Below are 21,423 nucleotides of genomic sequence, written 5' to 3'. Positions count from 1 at the left end.
GGCTTTCTCAGAAAATTTCCTCCTGCTGGGCTCTGCAGCTCTGTTGACAGCTTTAGCCTTCAAGTCTTAGCCTCTTCTCTAGTTACTCCCCCAGAGACATGAGCGCCCTTTGCCTTATCTTTCTCAGGTCCTCTTTCCCATCCTCCGCCCTCCTGTCCCCGCTCTCAGTGCCCCCATCCTCTTCCCTCACCTGGCTGGCGGCCCAATGCCTTCTCTGTTTCTCTCCCCTTGCTCCATCTCCTGCTTTCTCTGCCAAGTCATAATCTTCTCAGAGATTTTCATGGCTCTCAGCTCTCCGATCCCTTGGAAGACAGTTCGGGCTCTGCTTTCTATCCCCCAACCCCAGATGTGCCCCGCCCTCCAACACTAGCTGTCCTTTTCTTAAGGTGTGCTGATTGGCTGGGACATCTGAACCCTGCAGGTGGCTGCTAGGATTGTGGGAAGGCGCACCCTTCTGCAACACATTGAACAAACTTTTGAAGGGGTGTTTTCAGTAGGTTGTTTTACTTCCAGGAACTCACCTCCAGGAGATAAGCAGGCTGCTGCACACAGATCTGTGCAGAGGAAGCACCAGTACAGTATGATTTGCATCACTGTTTAAATATTTAGGGGAAAAAACAAAACAAAACAAAAACAACAAAAAAAAAACAAAAAAAAAAACAAAGAAACAAAAAAACCAAAAAATCCCTGATAACTGATATTGTCATCCTGTTGCTCTCGTTCAGGCAGCCATATTGAAATTCCATGGGTGTATTTTTCCTGTCGTGCTTAGAGGATGCTGTCTCCCAACACCTGTCTTGGTCCTTTGGCTCTCGCAATCTTTCTGCCTTCTCTTCTGTGATTTTTCCCTGAGCCCTGGGGGTAGGCTGCATTGCAGATGAATCAGCTTGGGTTGTGCATCCCAGGGTCACTAATTCTCTGCGTTACGACCAGCTGTGGATCTTTGTGATAGTCGCCATCTGTAGCCAAGAGAAGCTTCTTTGAAGAGGGGTGATGTAGGTATAAGGATGAGGGTTTAGAATACAGTCAGAAATTGTATTTAAGGAAATGGCAGTAGACCCTCTTCTAGGGTCTACAATGATATCAATGAGTAGTTAGCTAGATTTACAGTATCAGTCATGAGTTCCCTCCTATTAAGTAAGTCTACCGGGGAATTCCTCATGACCCTAGCTCTAGTCAAAGAACCACGGGTGGCCAATGACAGCTGAGAGAGGGAGAAGTCGTTTCCTGCAGCGATGAGATCCCAAGTAGGATTCCAATGTCAGTACTAAATGGAGTCAATAGTGTGTGTGTGGGTGTGTGTGTGTGTGTGTGTGTGAGAGAGAGAGAGAGAGAGAGAGACAGACAGACAGACAGACAGAGACAGACAGAGACAGAGAGAGACAGAGGGACACAGAGAGACACACACAGGGAGACACACACAGAGAGACAGAGAGAGGAGAGACAGACAGAGAGAGAGACAGAGAGAAAGAGAAGGAGGAGGGGGAGGGGGAGGGGGAGGAGGGGAAGGAGCTACATTGAGCTAGTCACCTTGTAAAGGTACCTGCTGGTCAAGCCTGGCAACCTGAGTTTGAACTCTGAAACTCACATTAATGTGGATGGAGAGAATTTACTCCACAAAATTGTATTCTGATATCCACATGCACACCACACACCCACATCACAGTGCATGTACACACACACACACACACACACACACACACACACACACACACACACCTTCCCTAATGGAAAAAGAAAAAGAAAGGAGCTAGAGAGATGGCTCAGCAGTGAGGAGCACTGGCTGCTCTGCCAGAGGCCCAGGTTCAGTTCCCGTCGCCCACATCATCACTCATGACCACCTGTAACTCCAGCTCCATGGTATCTGACACGTTCTTCTGCCTCTCTGGACACTGTATGTATGTGGTGCACTGATATACATGCAGGCAAAACTCTTACACATGTAAAAAATAGACATAAAAAAGAAGAAAAATAAGAAATAAAAACCTGCCAGTGTCCAATGATATCAATATGATAAAACAGTAGGAAACCATTTAAAAGCAATAGCCATTTACTGATATGTAAAATTATTTCTTGTATTTTTTATGTCCAAAGTACAGAGTACTAGGTATGTTTATAATACTTTCATGTATTATTTATATGCTAATGAGAGAGAATAATTATAGATAGTGATATAGATATGTGTGTATATGCATGTGTGTATGTATGTGTGTGCATGTGTGTATCTATGTTCATGTGTTTGCATGTGTATAGGTATATGTGTGTGCCTGTATACATGTATGTATGCACGTGTGTGAATGTGTGTATGTGTGCATGTGTATACATGTGTGTATATATATGTATAGGTATGTGTACATGTGTATATGAATGTGTATACGTGTGTAGGTATGTGTGCCTATATGTATATATGTGTAGGTGTGTATGCATATGTATATAGGTATGTACATGTGTGTGATGTGTATAGGTGTTGTGTGTACTTGTATGGGTATTGTGTGCATGTGTGTCTGTGTGTGTACATATGCTACTAGCCTTAATGATAATGTGTGGTTTCATTTTTTTCCCTTTCTCTTAAGTATTTTAAACATTTTTATCATATAGTAGGCTAAATCTACAAAGTAATAAATAGAATGAATAGTAAATTAACAGTGTGCTGAAGCAAAGCTGTTTAAATATATATTAAAAAATAATAGTATCCTGTCCTTTTCAGCCCCACGGCTTTGGTTAATCTCATCACTGTGGCTGTGAGTTTCACACCCTCCCATGGCAGCAAAGCAGTCTCCATTTCTAAGTACACTTAGATTTCTTCTGCAAGGGAGGAGTACGGGATCAGCAGCCAGAGGCCCAGGCTTTGAAGCCCTCCTGCCTACTAAGACAGGCTCCTTCTCTGCAACTGAGGCAGGGATATTGGGCTGAGCAGGAGCAAGGGGTGTGGGTTGGACAGAGAGAGGAAAAACATGTGTGGTATCAGGGACTGGGACACATGGCCGTTACTGAGGACTCCCTAGGTTAACACTGTGAACCGTCTCCATGTGAAGACCTGGCGCTTTCTCAGTCTCTGCCTAGTGTGGAAGCCATCCAGGCTGCACAGGGTTGGAGCCCGGCGGAGCCTGGCTGTGCAGATGAAGGGGTGATAGTCCTCCACCGCCCCAAGCACTTCCCGTGCTTCGGAAGCATTGCTTAATTCTGGAAGTCCTGGATGCAAAGCCAGTGTCCCAGGCAAGCTTATCTGATGGTCTCACTGAGATGTCAGAGCTGCCTTGCTGTCTCTCTGACCCTCTTTAGGTTCTGAGCAGTTCCGGGGAGCAGGATCTGTTGGTGGATAATAAAGAGGGTGCATTTCTCATCATAGCCTTACCTGGAGAATGAGCTAGCATACACGCGTGCAAGAGAGAGAGAGAGAGAGAGAGAGAGAGAGAGAGAGAGAGAGAGAGAGAGAGTGTGTGTGTGCATAAACTCTCTGCTTACAAGATGGGGCCTACTCATGTATCTTAAAGTGAGTCAAGACCCAAGTCCACCTACTCAGGCCCTGAAAAGTTTGAGTGGGAAGGAAAATTCTGGGAAAGCGAAAGCTGTGTCCAGAGTCAGCTGTCAGGTTCTTATGATACCAGGCACGCAGAGGAGGGATCCATCCCTCACTTACTCCGGGCTGTTCACTGCCTGTGGCAGAAAGGACAACCTGGAGGAGATGACCTTTCTGGAGTGTTGGAGGTAAACTGTAATCCCAAAAGCCTTGGAAACACAGGGGGCATGAGAGCCCGAGACAGTTTGCTGCAAGCTTGGGTTTGGCCCGCCCGATGGAACCTGTCAACAGCTAGAATGTGTGGTCAGATGGGGCTGGAGGGCTCCTTCCTATCACCAGCGCTTGGATCTCAACCTCTTGAGTCATCTGTGATGAAACCCTTTATCAGCCTGGGAGGAGGCAGCCCCAGGGGAATACGACTCCATCGGAGGGCCTCATTTTGAGTAAGGCCACATCCGGAAGGACCAGCCAGGATGACTTAGCCTCAATCCGCACTCCAAGATAACCAAACAAGTTGCATGGCTGGAGGGACTTACCCAGTTATTCAGCTCTCCATCTGGGATCAGGGGAACAGCAGCAAAGCCAAGCTCACTTAACCCTTTGAGTACCAGGCGGTGGCCATCCTGAGCTTCACCCTCCTCCTCTCCCTCCTCCTCTCTGAGCCTCCACCGCACTCTTTAGAAATGAATGCCCACTTAAGGATGAGGCATTTGGCTTCTGTAAGAGATTAGAAAGTTGCTTCTAAGACTGGGAAGGCTGATAGCCCAGTGGGGGCATTGGAGCTTTCTCAGAGATGTTCTAGAAAAAGAAACATTTGCTGTCCTGACAGGGACAGGGTGCTGGGGAGACAGGAGGAAGGGAGAAGGCACTGTGCCTTGTGTCGCCAAAGGCTTCAAGGCCGCTCTGACTTGCATGGGGGAGAGGCTGGCCTCTCGAGCCAGCTCGTGAGTGACAGGGAGGTGTTAGCCGCCCCAGATGGTTATCCCATGATTGGAATGATGAGGGAGGCTGGAATTTTGACTATAGCCTTGAAAGACTATTTTAGTCCACTGTGGGCCTGGGGTGGGACTAATGTAGGAGGCTAATAGAAGAATGAAGAGCCTGTTGTATGTATCCACTGGGTGTACAGTGATACTTAAACAGCAAAGGAGAAAAGATATGCCCAGTAGTGATAATGCTCCTGGGCTTGCTTTCTGTCTTCTTAACCACACTCCTTACTCAAATGTTTCTAGAAGTTTCCCCCAAAGGTCCAATAGCATGAGGGCTTCGAGAAGAGGCCCCTAGAAAATGAGGTATTGAGCTGAGGGGAGATCAGCACAGGGACCTGAGGAGAGGGGTTGTGGCCCCTCTCAGGACTGGCATGCCAATGCAGTGAGACTCTTCACTTGTGGACAACATCAGGGAGGGCTACCCATTTGGATTCACTACCAAGATTTCCCATGGGCTCCTAGGAACCTGTCACTAACTGAAGAAGTATTTTCCACAGAAGTCTCATTCCTCAGAACGGGATTCAAGAGACATAGCTCTGCTGGTGGGGTATGGGTACAGATCAGAGAGTTGATCCCCAGTACCCTATATGTAGCAGGCATGGTAGCCCATGTCTGTAGTACCAGCCCCAAGGAAGCAGAGGCAGGGGACTCAGGATTCAATTCAAGGTTCAAAGTCAGCCTGGGGTACATGAGATTCATTCTTAGAAAACGAAAGAAGAAACAGAAAGAGGACTCTCTGGTTTAAAGCATGCAGTGCTCTTATAGAAAACCCAGTTTGGTTCCGGGCATCCCTACCAAGTGGCTCACAGCAATATATAATTCCAGCTTCAAGGGAACCCAGTGCCTCTAGGCTCCATGGGCACATGTATTCAAGTGCACGTACCCATACACTTATGAATAATTTAAAATGAATCTTTTTAAAGAGAGAGAGAGAGAGTCAATGCGGAGTTCATGAAAGTAACCCAGTTGGCATTTTTTCCTCTCAAAAAATCTAAGTTGTTTCCCTTTGAGTGTTCAGTGTGTTCTTCTTCAGTGACCACTTTATTAGTGAACCAGAGAAATAGCCAGAGTTGGTCCTCGCATCAGACTTTTGCATCTTGTTCTTCCTTCAAAGCCGTCATGGTGAAGTCTGTTTGGCGATTTTGAGCTATCAATGGTTTCACCACTGAGGTGGTAATGTGCTGGACTTGATGGCCCAGGTGTGTAATTCCAGCTACTCCCAAGGCTGAGGCCGGAAAATCACAAACTCAGGTCAGGGATACAGAGTGAATTCAAGGCCAGCCTGAGCAGTTTAGTGATACCCTGTCTCAAAAAGAACACTCAAACGCTCAGTGGTAGAACTCTTGCCTAGCTAGCGTGTGGGAGGCCCTAGGTTCAATCCCCAGGACTGCAAGTAAACAAAAGAGGTGATGTGCTGTGTGCTGGCCAGACTGTTCTAGCCTTGGGTCAGTGATAGAAGCCAGGCCAGCCAAGAAGGTCTGCTGGGTTCTTTAAGTGGCCGCCCTATTATTGCTTGATATTTGGGAAGTTGGGCCTATGGCTGCATAGGGTCAACCTATGTGGGACACTGAGGTGGGTGGGTTTTGTGCTCTGAGAACATGGAGTAGAATCTAAAGAAGTACATGGCCTAAGTGTTACAGCCCCTTCCCCATAGTTACAAGGAGTGACGAATCATGGGAGATGGTTCCTAAGTTGCCTTTGGTACTTTGAACTAAGCAAAGATGTGACACAGGTGATGATAGGACACTGGGGGGCCTAAGCTGGATATAAGTTTCTGTGAAAGCCCAGAATGTGAGCTTTGTGACATCTCCTGTTGTTTTCTCTTTCTTTCTTTGTATGTGTGTCTCTCTGTCTCTCAGTTTTCACATGAGCTAAGGGGGATAGAGGAGGGAGAAAGGGAGAGAGACAGAGACAGAGACAGAGACAGAGACAGAGACAGAGACAGAGAGACAGAGAGAGCTGACCCGGAGTTCTGAAGGGCAATGACAGTGGGGAAGGAGAAGAATGTAGAGACACTGCATGACACATCCCCATGGTCAGCTCTCCTTGCCCCACCTAGAGAATCAGCATCCAATTTTGAAGCCCTCGGGACTCTTGCATTTTGTATGAATAAGGAAAGCCGTTTCCTTAACATTCTTTCAAAAATAAATAAATAACAGACTGATGTATCATTTTACAGATGTTGCTCTTGATGAACAAACAGAGGTTTTGAGCTCTGGCTTTTTTTGTCTTCTTTAATAATATTTGTGTTAATTCTCTGAGATTTTCATTTGATGACTTTTGATAATATTCAGCCATTGCCCCACAACTTCTCCCGGATTCACTGCCATTCCCTGGCCACCCAACTTTATGTTCGCTTTCTCTCTCTTCTTTCTTAAACCCGTGCAATCCAATTTACTCTGCTCAAGTACTCTTGGTTGGGTATCGGGCCTGCCCTGGAGCATGGTCAAAATACCAGGGGTCAGTCACACCCCTAAAGAAAACTGCCTTTCCCCCTCTTGGAAGCTATCAGTTGCTGGTATCTCCCCAGCCAGGGGTGACACGTATGTCCACTCCCTTAATCCATGCTGAGACACTGTTTAGTTTGAGCTTATTATGTAAGTTTTATGCATTCTGTTATATTCATAGTGAGTTCATCTGTGTAACAGCCTGGGGTCCAGGAAGTACTCTTTCTGTGTAGTCATCTACCACCTCCTGCTTTTACAATCTCTCCACTTCTCTTCTGTAAAGACACTGGAGCTTCGGGAGGAAGTGATGTAATAGACACGTGTGCTTCTGGAGGAAGTGATGTAATAGACATGTGAGCTTCAGGAGGAAGTGATGTAATATACATGTGAACTTCAGGAGGAAGTGATGTAGTCTAGACATTCCACTAGGGCTAAGCCCTCCACCATCTCTTGTTTTCCACACATTGGCCAGTTATGGGTCTCTGTGTTAATTGTTATCTGTTGCAAGACAAACCTTCTCTGATACCTTTGGGTATAGCAATCAGTCACTAGGAGCCATTTCAATATTATGTCCATTTAAGAGAATCAGAATAGTAGGTTCTCCTCTATAGCCAGTCATATATCTAGCCACAGGTTCTTGCCCCTGATAACTATACCAGGTATGGGTCCCATCACATGAAGCAGGCTTCAAATCCACTCAGAAGTACATGGTTACTCTTATATCATGCCTGCCGCCATTGTGTCAGTAAGCATATCATATCAGAAAGTCATCATAGCTCACAGGGTCTGCACTTATGTAAGATTGGTGACCTACTTTTCACCTCTGATCATATGCATAGAATTTTCAAGCACTATGAAATCTAGTCAGCAGGAATGAAGTTTCCAGGTCAGTATTAGTTTGGTTTCTTCATGTTCTATGACTTGACTCAAGCTTATGGTGTCTTTATCAATAGGATCGTACTGTCAAATTCTGGAGGGCAACCAAGAGCAACTTTAATATCCCATAATGGTTGGTGGGCCTCTGGGTCCCCAGTAGCAAATAGCTTAAAAAGAGGTAAAGCATTCTGGGTGCTATTTTTCCCCCACTCAAAATCAGATCAGAAGGCAGGAAGTAAGAAGCAGTAGAGGGTTTCAGACAGGGAGATTCTATTAGCAGGTTTCCAGTATTCCTACCACCACTGCTCGTAACAACAAGAACAAGTTACAGCCATCACCATTACTACCATCTTTACCACCATCATCATCGCAACCACTATCGCTACATCATTATCATCAACACCATCACCTCTACGCTGACCATAAAACCCGTCAACTCCATCCCCACCGCTTCTATCACCATCATCACCATTATCATCATCACTAATGTCATCATGTAATCACCACCCATAACACTCATCACCTCTGTCATCAAAATCACCACTATCACCATTATCATTGCATCACCACCACTGCCGCCATTCTCTCACCACAGTATACAATATCCATCACCTTCCCCACTGCCACCGTCATCCTTATCACTACCTCTCCTGTTCCCATGACCATCACCTGTAACACTAGCACCTCCCCCACCATTACCTCCTCTGCCATTATCACTAACATCCATAACACCTCCCACTACCACCACAATTGCCATGATCATCACCAACAGCTCATCATCTCCACCACCACGCTCACCACTGCTGCAAACCCTGCCACTCTAACTTCCCCATCCCCTCCCACCATCACCAGGAAGCCCTTAGAGACGCCCAAGTTAAGGACTTGTCTAAACAGAGCAGATTGCCGAAGGTGAGTCCTGAGGTGATCTCAAAGCTCTTGGACAACACTGATTTGACACAAAGTTACTGGCCTTGTGGAAAGCATCCTCTACCATTCACCAGTGATCACTAGAGTCACCTTGTGAAAATCCTATCTCCCACAGCCTAAAATGGATTCAATCAAAACCCAAGGCTCTTACAGAGTCTGAAGCAGAAAGCACATGGAAAATGTTCATCTTGTTATCTGACTCATAGGAGATGCTAAGATACCCTTCCTTTGTCCCTTCTCCTTTGGTCCCTCTCTCTCCTCTTTGTTCTTCCTGTTTTCTCCCTTCTCACCATTCCTAGGGTTGGATTTCAACCTCAGACAAGCAGCTTAAGTGCATGTTTAATATACCAAAGTTGTCTCTGGCCTCCAGGTTCTTCCAGCGTCCCTCAGTTCCCACCTGTTGCAGGCTATGGCTGACATACCCTGCCCTCTTCTCTCTCTCTCTCTCCCTCTCCCTCTCTCTCTCTCTCTCTCTCTCTCTCTCTCTCTCTCTCTGTGTGTGTGTGTGTGTGTGTGTGTGTGTGTGTGTGTGTGTGTGTGTGTAGGAGAGTTTCCAGCCAAGCGATTGAGCATCTCCTACCCTTGAAGCTCTTCCCTATATAATCCAGACATTCCGATCGTGCTCTCCTGGTCTCTCTCCCTCTCTCAGTGTTTTCTCTCTCCCTACATGGACAAGCTCCTTTTTTTTCTCTCTTCCTGCTCCCCTCTGTCTCCCTCCCCATGGTGACTTCCCTGGCCTTGTTCCTTGGGACCAGTGAACCCACCTAAGAGGTGCTTCCCAACAAACCTGCCTTTCCATACTTTAATTTGGCTTGGATTGGCTCATTTCATTTGTGGAGAGTACCTCTCATCTAGATCTTAGGCCCTCATCATTTCCAAACTTCCAACTCAGAGAACGATTACTATATGATACTGTTAAATGTTCATAACTATCCTTTAGATCCACACATCAAAGTCCATCACACACTGGCCATTTTCTCAAAGAAGAGGGAAATTAACCCCACAGGAAAGCTGGTGAGGTCCATGGCAGAGGCCCGTAGGGGAAGGTCCCATTCTCTCTGAGAACAGTGTCAGGCTCCATGGGAGGGGCGAATGTAAGGCTGGATCTTGTGTTTTGCACTGGAGCTCATAGATAAGCAGGCCGGGGGAAGGCTGAGTTTTCTTGAAAAGGCTAGCCAACTTTGTCCTGCAGCTGCTCGCTGGAGAGCTGGCTCCAGAGAGCTGTTTGCTTTGGCCAGATGTACTACACGGAAACAGTAGTAAGACAATGTCAGGGGAGTGGTGGTGGCCGAGCAGAAGGGGGCCTATGCATTTCCAACAAGAGAGAAACATTTTCTTTAGAGGTGGCTTCAGTCCCCTCTGGGCAGCCTCTAACTGTGACTTGAGCTCAAGACATTGAGACAGGGGTGGAGTGTGGTGGTAACAGCAGCTGTCTATGTGTGTTGTGGAGAAGTGGGTGGCATGCCTTAGGGAAGTCGAGCAAGGGTCAAGGAGAACAGGACTTTGGTTTACTTTGCCTGTCTCATTTGGGTTGAATTTTCATGAGATGGTAATGAGCTAGGGCTAATGGCAGATGGAGCTAAACCCAAGAGAAGAGATGACCGACTGACTGTGGACTAGGGTTGGGATCAATGTGGCCAAGAGGGGGGTTCTTGTGGTTGCAGATACAACAGCAGGAGTTTCTCTTACCATTTTTAACTCTATTGCAATAATAAAAGAAGTAAGATACTACTGTAAAAACTAGGTGCTGACGTCACCACATACAAACATTTAATCTTTTCTCCCTCCCCCCATCCTTTTCTTTTCTTTTTTTTTTCTTCCAAATAATATCTCAAGTAGCCCAGCCTTGAACTTACTATGTGGCCAAGGACGTCCAAGCCCTGGTCATTATAGGTATGTGCCACCAAGCTTGACTTATTGAAGGCTGGAGATTAAACTCAGGGCTTCATGCGTACTATGCAAGCATCAACAACTAAGCTACAACCCCAGCTTCAACATACATGAGCTTTAAAAATAAATTTAATCTTCAGAGACCTACACATGATCACACAAAGGAGGGCAGAGTTGCTACACTGACTTTAATTGTGGGCTCTGGCCTCATGAGCAACCCTAAAAGGCAAGAACCTTCCATGGGAGCTGAGCCTTCCATGGGAGCTGAACCTTCCATGGGAGGGCAGCCTGAGGGGATCCTGGATTGCGACAGGTTCCCCTCTAGGAGACAATGCATCTCCCCCACCCGGTCCCCATCTCTCTTTCTCTCTCACACTCTCCATGTTCGTGTATGTGAGTACTCCTGCATGTGTGTGCACATGTATGTGGAAGCCAGGACTCACTGCTGGGGCTACTTCTTGATGATCTCTACCTTTCTTTTTGAGGCAGGGTCTTTCACTGACCCTGAAGCTCATCTGTTAGCTAGGCTGGCCAGCCAAAAGCCCTTGGAATCTGCCGGTCTCTGCCTCCTCCATGCTGGTGTTACATACCTGTCTATTGCACTCAGATTTTTTTTCATGGGTTCTTAGGGACCGAACTCAGGTCTTCATGCTTGCGTGGCTTCAACTGAACCATCTCCCTAGTCCCTATTCTTGATCATAAATCTCATTGTCTTCTGGGGAAAAATAACTATGGAGAAGGATTTCCCAAACACTCTGATCTCTGCAAGATTCAACAGGGCTGGGAGGGGAGCCAGGGTTTTGTGGATGCTATAATTATTTAAGGGCCTCAGGGTGTGTGAAGAGGGGATCAGAGACTAGATTGGTATGTCTGTCATTTAAGGAGAAACCCAACTGAGTCCATGTCTTCTTAACTTCTGGTAACCATACTTGGAGCTTCCTGTCTATCTTTCCATCGGCTGGTCTCTACAGAAAAGCTCAAAGCTCCCAGGACCTGTGTGTGTGTGTGTGTGTGTGTGTGTGTGGGATCTAGTCTTGAAGGCTCTATCCCAGAGACTGACCCCATCCTTTTGCTCTGCTGGAATCCACTGCTCTCCCTCCTCCCTCTAGACAGATTCTGTTGATGACCTTAGGTTGGGTCTCAAAGGAGGGGAGCATCAAAAAGATGATGAGTGCAGGAAGAGGTAAATGTGGCTGACCCATGCTCCCTAGAGGGAGGGAGGGCTCTCAGCAGGATTCAATTAATGGACGGTGAGGAGGGGGTGGACAGTGAAGGGGGGCAGTTCCTGGACTTCTGCTTTTTAGGATGGCAAAAAGCTGATTTGAAGGACATGTAAGTAAGCAAGTGGCCGGTGCTGCTCCGGGGTCTCCTCTAATGCGTTTTTCCATCCCTCAGTGGAGTCCCAGGGATTTGGAGAAACCCTAGTGTCCAGCGAAGCCACTTATTGCCAGAAAGTTCTCTAAGGTTTGATCTTTGCAGGCTCTGGGATGAAATTTGAAAAAGAAATGGAAAAGAGGTAACTGAGATTTAGCGCACTGACAGAGCACCTGACTAGCACATGCAACAATCTGGGTTCAATTCCCAGGACCGTTGAGAGAGAGAGAGAGAGAGAGAGAGAGAGAGAGAGAGAGAGAGAGAGAGAGAGAGAAAGAATACAGAGATATGGTGTGCAGGAGGAACCAAGGGTCTTAAAAACAGTCTAGACTTAAACATACCCGCCAGACATCCACGCCACCTGAGCCTCAGAGGTAGTTAGCATCAGTTATGTCCACAGTGTTAAAAGATGTTTGGTTCCTGTCCATTTTAAGACTCTGGAAAGCCAAACATGCCCTTCCCGTTGAGAAGATCTTTTTTTATTTTTGAGGTAGTGTTTTGTTATAGCCTCTATCCACCTCAAACTCACCATCCTCCAACCTCAAACTCCTACATGCTGGAACTGAGAAAAGCCCTCCTTTTAGAGAGGCTGCGGTTCCCTTACTCTTTGAGGTAGCAAGTGGTGACATCTCCCTGGGTCTCTGTCTCTACACAGGAGCTGGGGTTGTGCAGCCATCCCATGGCTGGGGTGCTGTCTATAGGCAAGCAGGTTCCAGAAATCTCTAGTGCCTTGTGTCTCAACTCCTGTGAAAGACAATGGGAAAGAAAAGATGAAAACCAAATCAGTCCTAAGATGTGTTAGGAGAGTCCAGACATAAATATAAAACTGTGGACCCGGATGCTTTAAAACCAGAGCGGTAAACCCTGCTTCCCTCCAGCCTCCCTTAGCATCAAGTGATGTTCTTTCTCATTCTTGACTGGCTTACAAGGGTAACCCACACAGAATTTTGCTTTGTCTTCTGAGATGAAGACTCACTGTTTCAAGTTCATACTCTTCATCCTGGCTGTACTCTCAGCCATCAAGTCCTCCCAAGCATCAGGGTTCTAGAGTTGATCCACTAAACTAGTGTTAAAAGTCTAAGCTTCATGAGGAATATAAAACAAACGAAGGAGTTTAATACTGGCGTAGAGTTCTCAGCTTTCAAGAGTTGGAATTGGCACTAGACCCAAATTCTGAGTTTACCAGTGTATCATCATGCTCTGGTTTTCTGCCCTCTTCATCACAAAGCCCAGATACAGGGAAATGACCCAGGTAGTTTGGTAAAGGAGCAGAGATGGGCAGTTTCAGAAGCCAACCAGGCTCCAAGGGTCTTAGGATCTGTCCCTTCCCTCTCTCTCCAGTCTAGCCTCCTGTCAGGTCTGGACGGAAAGGGATCTCCTATGACCCATGCATTCCATAAAGGGCTGGTCACTATCTATCTGGTGTTTCTCATCCTGTGCGCTGCGACTACCTTGAAATCAAATGACAGGGGTTGGATATCAACTATCCTGCAAATCAGTTCTTTACATTGCGATTCATAACAGTAGTGAAATTACAGTTATGAAGTAGCAACAAAAATAATTTTATGATTGGGGGAAACTGTATTAAAGGGTTGCAACATTAGTTAGGAATTGGACAGACATTCTTCTCTCTGCCCAGTTCTACCTAGTCTGGTCTCATCTGCTTTCTTCGTCAGTGCCTTAGAAACACCTTCAACAAATATTAGCACAAGCTAACTCTGGCTCCTACTGTATCTTGCTTGTAGCATCCTCCCAGTATTTGGTGAGAGGCCTACCCTTAGGTACCTGGCATCCAGCAGAGATTTATAGAGAATTCCAGAACTGGGAGTGGTCTGAAAATAACTTTGCGTTCCACTTCCCGTCCTGGGAGAGAGCGAGACTGGGGCGGTGGATAGGCCCGCCTCTCTGCCAGGGCTCTGCATCCCCTCTTATGTATCTTTTTCACTTGGACCAGTATATAAAGAGCTATTTTAGGTGTCCGAGCTTCTAAGCAGTAGAGGTTGAACAAAACTACTGCGGGTGGGACAAATCCTCAACCTTAATCTTGGCCCTTGAAGTGAGGGCTATTTGAATACGACGTGCTGTTTATGCAAATCCCATGCAAATCAGGGCGACTGGATTAACTGAAGGGGGGAAACCCCAAGCTTCCCAGCACTGGGACCTGCTTCAGTAAAGAGGAGGGGTTTTGTTTTGTTTTGTTTTTTTTTGTTTTTTTTTTATTTAAGCGTCATTTTGTGTTTTTGAAACTCCTGCACCTGCAGCCTCAGCCAGGACAAAGTCGCTGTCCCAACTTGGCTCTTTGCGTCTGTGGAGCCTAAGGGTGAAAAGGGAGGTTGTTTTAAGCTCTGTCAACAGGGCCCTCTCTAGAGTCCACCACACCTTAAACCGGCTGGCGGAGGTTTCTGCAGGGAGTGAGTGTGGGGAGATGGTCAGCAACAGGAAAAGCTCTCTCTAGGGACACTGGTTTAGAGGAGATCGGGGGTGGGGGGGTGAGGGGGTGGGAGGGTAGGGGTGGTGTCTCACCAAAACAAGGACAGAAGTAGCAACCTCTTTGGGGTGGGAATCCTCTGTGTAATAAGAACTGAATATCCTATTTGAAAACACAGCCAGTTGCCATTTGACATCTTTGGAGACTCGGGCTCAGCCACTCAGCTTGCATATTTATGCAAAACAAAATGCAAATGAACCCATTGAACTCTTTGTCTCTATCCTGCCAAGCTGGAATCCTGGGTCCCCGACAGTATCTTCTATGCCTTTGTCCTCTCCTAAAGAGCTTTTTAAAAGTAGGACATGGCATCCCTGAAGGCTCCTTCGTGACATTCAACTCAATGACTGTATTTACTGAGGTCCTACTAAGTGCCAAGAACCACAGTGGGTCGCAAGGAAGTAAGTGGAAAAAAAAGTCAAGCGATGGTCCCTGAAGAATTCATGAGATCTTGTGAGATTTCCAGTTCTGGGTAATCTCTTAATTATTAATTCGACAAACAGGTATTAGGCGCCGACTGTATGCCAACCTAGCCTCTCATCACTGGGGATCTAGTAGGAGAGGGTTCTGCCCTTATGACCTTCCATCTTAATGGAAGAAACGGACAAACTGAGACAGGGATGTGTACGAATGATGTGCCTACAGATAGTGATAATGACGAACCAGAAAATAAATAGGGAGGTGTTTTATTATGGCCGTGAGGTAGGAAGGCCTAGGTTGGTAAGAATCAATAGCTGTTAAATCCTGTTTTTAAACTCATTTAAAGCAGCCACAAAGAGAACAAAGGGCAGAATTTTTTTTTTAACCAATTATCTATACCGTTATATCTCACTGTCTATCTTAAGTAGTTTGATGATTCTATTAGTCAAGGAATCCCATTATCAGTGTGTGCTGGAAGGGTGTTGTATGTGGTAATGTACATATGGAAGCTAGATGGTATGATATTGTCCTTCAGGTGTTGCTTTTTGTTGTTGTTTTTAATTGAGACAGGGTCTCTTAATGGCCTGGATCCACCTCTCTCCTCTCCTCATGACTAGAATGATCAGTACCAGCCTTTTTATTACCTCTTTGCATGTGCGTGTAAATGTGTGTATGCATGCTCACATGGGTGTGTACGCCAATGTGTGCATGTGTGTGTGGAGGCCCAAGGTTGATGTCAGGAATCTTTTATCAGCCTTTCACCTCCATTGGAGGCAGGGTTTGTCAGTCAAACCCAGAGCTTGCTGATCAAATGGTTTTGAAGAGGTCAACTCAGAGCTGTTGGAAAATTCCATCGGACCCCTCCCCTCCTGGAAGAGACGGGTCAGAGAGCACATAGGCCCAAAGGAAGAGGCTGAGTAAACTCTTACTGCCTCATTCCCTAAAGACTAGTCAGCTTAAAGGACGCACTGTTCCACCAATCATGTCATGCCTAGTTGCTGATGCTCTATTCTGCCCCTGGAAACCATATAAAAACTGGCTGAACAGGCCGCTGGGGGTCGCCGCCTCTCCTTCGGGTCTGGGATGACCCCAGTTCACTGGAACAATAAATTCCTCTTGCTTTTTGTATCAGTTCCCGGCTCTGCAGGGTTCACTCAGGGGTTCACTCAGTAAGCTAAGGCTCACCAGAGTCTTATAGTTTCACTAACCTGATAGCTACAGGGATCCTGGTCTGCTTCAGTCATGGCAGGTCCAACACCCCACCCCCACCCCCAGCATTGTTTTGAGTTGTGGGGATCCAAAATCAGGAGCCTCTCTTACTTGTGCAGCAAGGGATTTAGCCGTTGGGCCATCTTCTCTACTCCAATCCCTTTTAACATGGATTCCAAGGCTGACCTCAGAACTCAAGACACTTGGCTGTCCTTAGGAAGAGTGGTGTCTTGGGCACATGATGGGGGCTACTGAGAAGGGTGCTAGAGTTGATGTAAGTCTAGATCTCAGAGCACACACTATGTTCGCACCAGAACCCAACCCAGCCCTGACATGCCACCCACTGTTTCACGAAGCCACCTGCTCTAGTGAAGTGTGGGGTCTTTGAAACTCCTGGAAGTCATGGGGAGGGAGTCTTCTGTAGGCAAAGAAGTGTGTGTGTAGGCAGTTTGGGGACAGCAGTAGGGGATAGCAAAACCTTGAAGCCTGCTTCCTTCCAGAGTCCTCGACTTCCACATAGCTGTCAGGCTAATATTGCAGAAGTGGTTTTTTTGGACAGAGTGAAGAAATATTTGTTTGATTAATTTGTTCTTTTTTTTCTTTACTTTTCAACTTAAAATATTTATTGTGGTGGATGTGTTTGGTGTGTGTTTGTACATATGTGTGTAAAGATGTATGTGTATGTATGTATATGTTTGTGTGTATGTTTGTAGTATGTGTGTGTATATGTGTTTGTCTGTGTGTATGTGTGTTTGTCTGTGTGTATGTGTGTTCATGTGTGTATATATGTGTCAGTGTGAATGTATGTGTGTGCATTTGTATATGTGTGTGTGTGTATATGTGTTTGTGTATATGTGTGCTTGTGTATGTATGTATGTGTGTGTGTGGTGTATACAGTGTATTTAGAGGCTATGTTGAGGTCAGAGGACAGTTTGCTGGAATCAATTCTCTCCTTCCACCCTGCTGAGACAAGGCCTCTCTTGCTTTACTATTGCTTCAGATTATCTGTCTATGACCTTTCTGGTGGTTCTCCTGTCTCCATCAGGGATGCTGGAATTACATATGTGTGTTGCCACATCTAGTTTTGTGTATGGATTCCTGGGCTGTCAGGATTGCATTGCATTTTTATTTGTTTTGAAACAAGCTCTTGTGACTGCACACTGGCGTCACGCTTGCTATGTAGCAGGTGATCATGAACTCGGGATCCTCCTGCCTCTGTCTTCCAGGTGCTGAGACGATAGCTGGTTGCACTACCACACCAAGTTTATGCAGTACTGACAATCTAGCCCAGGGCTTTTGCATGCTAGGTAATCGCTCCTCCACCTGCGCTTCCCCGTCAGCCTATGGGAGAGATTGCTCTTCTCTTAATCCTATGATTCTTTAGTGTAGGCAAACAAATGCACACCAACCAACCAGCAGGCACAATAACATAAAAAAGGGACAGAACCTGGGTTTGGTTAAGAGCTCGAGTTCAAGCGCCCGTGGGTGGAAGACGGAATCTCAACACTGTCCACTCACTGCATCTGTCGGATTAATTTAGCTGCTGCTTGACTCTTGTTGTGTACACAATGAGCGAATGATAGTGTATTCTTCATGAAAGGTTCGAGGCTTCCCTGGTTCCACGCGGGTCAAGTGACTGACACAGTACCCAGAGTGTGATCTTTCAGTAAATACCATTTCCTATCATGTCACTTAAAAAAACATTTTCTCAAGTTTTTTTTTCTAACATTTAAATTTATTTCTCTTGTGTGCTTATGTGGGTATTGCCATGATACAAGCATTCGTACCTGTTGAGGTCAGAGGACAACTTTCAGGAGTTGCTGCTCTCCTTCCACCATATGGTTTCCAGGGATTGAACTCAGGTCTTCAGGTTTGGCAGCAAGCCCCTTTAACCTCTGACTAGACATATCTGGTCAGCCCCTCATGTTGCTTTAAAAAAATATTTATTTTTATTACATCTATAGAAATATTTTGCCAGAATGTCTGTCTGTGTACCTCACGCATGCCTGGTTCCCATGGAATCAGAAAAGGCTGTCAAATCCCCTGGAACTGGAGTTACCAATAGTTGTGAGTCACTGGGTGGGCGCTGGGAACAGAGCCTGGATCCTCTGTAATCATCCCAAGTGTTCTTAACCACTGTGTGTCACTTCAGCCCCATCACGTGACTTTTCATGGCCTGAAAAACAAATGGCTTGGATGTGATGGGCAAAACTGGCATTCTTAGCCATCTCTCCCCTTTCACAGAACAGTTTCCATAACAGAGAAGTGAAGACTGGTCTCCATCAAGAGCTTCAGACACACCTGGGCTATTCTTCTGGGGCTTTGACCTTGGTCAGCTATTACCGAACAGCATTTTAAAAAAAATTTTTTTTTCCTCTCTCCGAAGCACATGGTCTCATTTGGAAGGACCTGAAAAATGCTCCTGTTCTTGGAATTTGGGGTTAAGTCCTGGATATGAGAGGAACAAGAACCCAGAACTGGATTGGAGGGAGCGCCCCATAAAAAAAAAAAAAAGAAAAAAGAAACAGAGTAGTAATATTCTGCCCCTGCTCAGGAAAGCCTGGCCCCGAGCCCTCTGGGTGGAGGGCAGGTGAGCGAGGAGGGAGGAAGGATGCTTTATGGTACCTAATAACTGTTGCAGCTGTGCAAGCAGAGATCAAAGATCAAATCAAATTTCAAGCTGCGGGGACCTCAATCTGATCACCTGCAGAGGTCAAGGAAAGGAATTTTCTTCCCTGAAGAGCCCCAGGATTGGCTGAATTCCCAATAGGGGGGTTTGGCACTGCCTCCTAAGATCACATTACCAGCCACTGCCCAGAAGCAAGGATACATGGCCTCTGGGCGAGTTGATGGGACTGGTGGGGGCCCGTTCTGTTGTTCCCTAGCTGTGTGTCTGCCAAATAGGCAAGACTCCAGGTGCTCCTGGTCCAGGGATTCCAGTCTGGCTGAGTGTTGAAAGGGCTGCTTTGGAGTGCCCACCTTTAAGGATCGTATCTAAGGTAAACATGACAACCCTTGGGCAGGTTTTACTGCCTTCTCCCGTGCCCTCCTTTGAAACATGACGTTGATGATCTCAGGGTAAGATGGGAATTGTGATAGGAGATTGGCCAGGTGACTTCCGAGCCACCTGGACAGTTCAGACCCCAAGTCTCCTCTACCCCATATGTCCAACGAATGCACAAGAAGATAATGGAGGCTGGACAGTTCTGTGCCCAGCCCTTTGGGTTCTAGCTGAATGTAATCTGTTGGAAACAATTCCATCTGGTCCACATGGGCACCCTGATAATTGCCACATAGCCAGGGAGAGGCAGGTGGCCCACATTAGCTCTGAATGGCCCTGTGGGATTTTATTTAATCTCTCTCTCTCTCTCTCTCTTTCTCTCTCTCTCTCTCTCTCTCTGTGTGTGTGTGTGTGTGTGTGTGTGTGTGTGTGTGTGTGTGTTTTGCAAGCATATGGATATGTAGATGTGCACAGGTATGTATATACAGAGGCCAAAGCAAGATGGCAGGTGTCTTTCTCCATAGCTCTCCACCTTACTGAGTTGAGACACGATCTCTCCCTGAAGCAGAAACCTGTTGTTTTGACGGAGTTGGCTGGTCAGAAAGTTCTCTGGGTCTGCCAGCCATGATTGCAGAGTAAACCCCTCCTAACCACTGAGCCACCTCCCCAGCCCGACAAGGAGCGTTCTCTGCTTGCAACATCTTCTTAGAAGAACCTTGCCTCCGCTTGCAACATCTTCTCAGACCTCTCTCAACCTTGCCTCTCTCTCTCTCCCCACTTGATGACATTCCACATTGTGGGAGCAATTAGGAAGATTTATTATAACGGTGGGAAGAGAATTTAATAATTCAATGATAAAAAGAGAACAAAATTTACTTCTCTAGGCTTACTAGATGGCTCTATAAACATCCTCCCAAATGGTGTTTCCCTGGTCTCTATCCCAGCCCCGGGGTGGGGAAAACAAAACCACCACCAAGTGACCTGAGAGCAACCAGTGAGGGTGAGCTTGGCCACTTGGGCTGTGGACGTCAATCAAACTAATGTGTTGGGGGCAGGCAGGAGAAGTTTGTCACCCGTTTTAATATCAGAAATTCCTTTGCGTGGGTGGTAACTGGGGAACAGCTGCAGGTAGCTGAATCACAGCCCAAATCCTAGCAAGCAAAAAAAACAAAAAAAAAGAAAGAAAAAGAAAGAGAAAAAGAAGAAGAAGAAAGGACAAAAAAATAAAAATAAAATCTTGCCAGTGGGACCCCCGCCAGCAATTGAGCAACGGCTTTTCAAGCCGCAACTCAGCAAATCACACTGGGTAAGAGGGGTTGGTGAGGGGCTGAGGGGTCTGGAGTGGCTAAGTTGGGAAGCATTTTTTTTTTTAAAAAGCTGACTTTAGAAGCTGGTACATATTTAATAGGATTAGAACACTCCAGTTAGAGGCTGAAAATTCTCAACCTCCCTAGTTAAACAGCTTGCCTGCAGGAAAGCCCAGAGAGTACACACACAGCTCCCCCCCCACCCCTATTCCTCCCCTCCCTTCCCCATGTGTGATGAGGTGTGTGTAAGTAAGTGTGAGTGCGTGAGGTACTGGGGTGGGGTGGGGTGGGGGTGGGGAGGAGGGAGGCAGAGATGCACCAGGGCTTAGGCAAGTGGTGGTGAGACTGGCGAGAAGGGAAGCAATGTGGGAAGGAAGCACCTTGCTCCTCCATATTTCTCTGCAGCCTGGGGCTCTGTCCTGTCCCCTGTGAGCCCCAGCTGAGGCCACTAACACACCCAGTTTGTCAACAGTGCTTTCGGTTCTATGTCCATGTTTGAGTTGGCCCAGGCTGGCCCACCCACTGGTCTGGTCAGCCCTCGGTGGGGGAAGCATTTAGTCTTCACACAGGGGAATGGACCCTGCCTGGCCCCAAGGTCTATTTAGGTTCTTGGCTGAATGTGTCTTCGAGGTCTGGGGTTTTCATACAGTGGGCGGTGGAAAGGAGTAGAGAAATCTGGAACATTCTTTTTCTAAATATGGGTCCTTCTTTGCTTGCCTAGCAATGTTAGCCAAAAGATGAGGAAGGCTGCCCTCTTCTCTTGATAGTCTGCTTCAAGGTGTGGTGGCTAGAGGAAGGCTGGATTCTTTTGGCCCCAGGTTCTGGGCTAACTCTTACTGAGTGGCTGCAGATGGGACCTCTCACCTCCCGGGGCCTCTTGCTTCCGCATTTCCATCCAGAGGCCACAGGTCATTCTAACCTTTCCTATGACCAAGTTCCCCAGCACAGAAATGAGAATTCAAGCCCAGCGCTGCAGTA

Source organism: Mus musculus, chromosome 11 (assembly GCF_000001635.26).
Source record: "Mus musculus strain C57BL/6J chromosome 11, GRCm38.p6 C57BL/6J".
NCBI classification, from domain to species: Eukaryota; Metazoa; Chordata; class Mammalia; order Rodentia; family Muridae; genus Mus; species Mus musculus.
Note: the sequence above shows the minus strand (reverse complement) of the source record.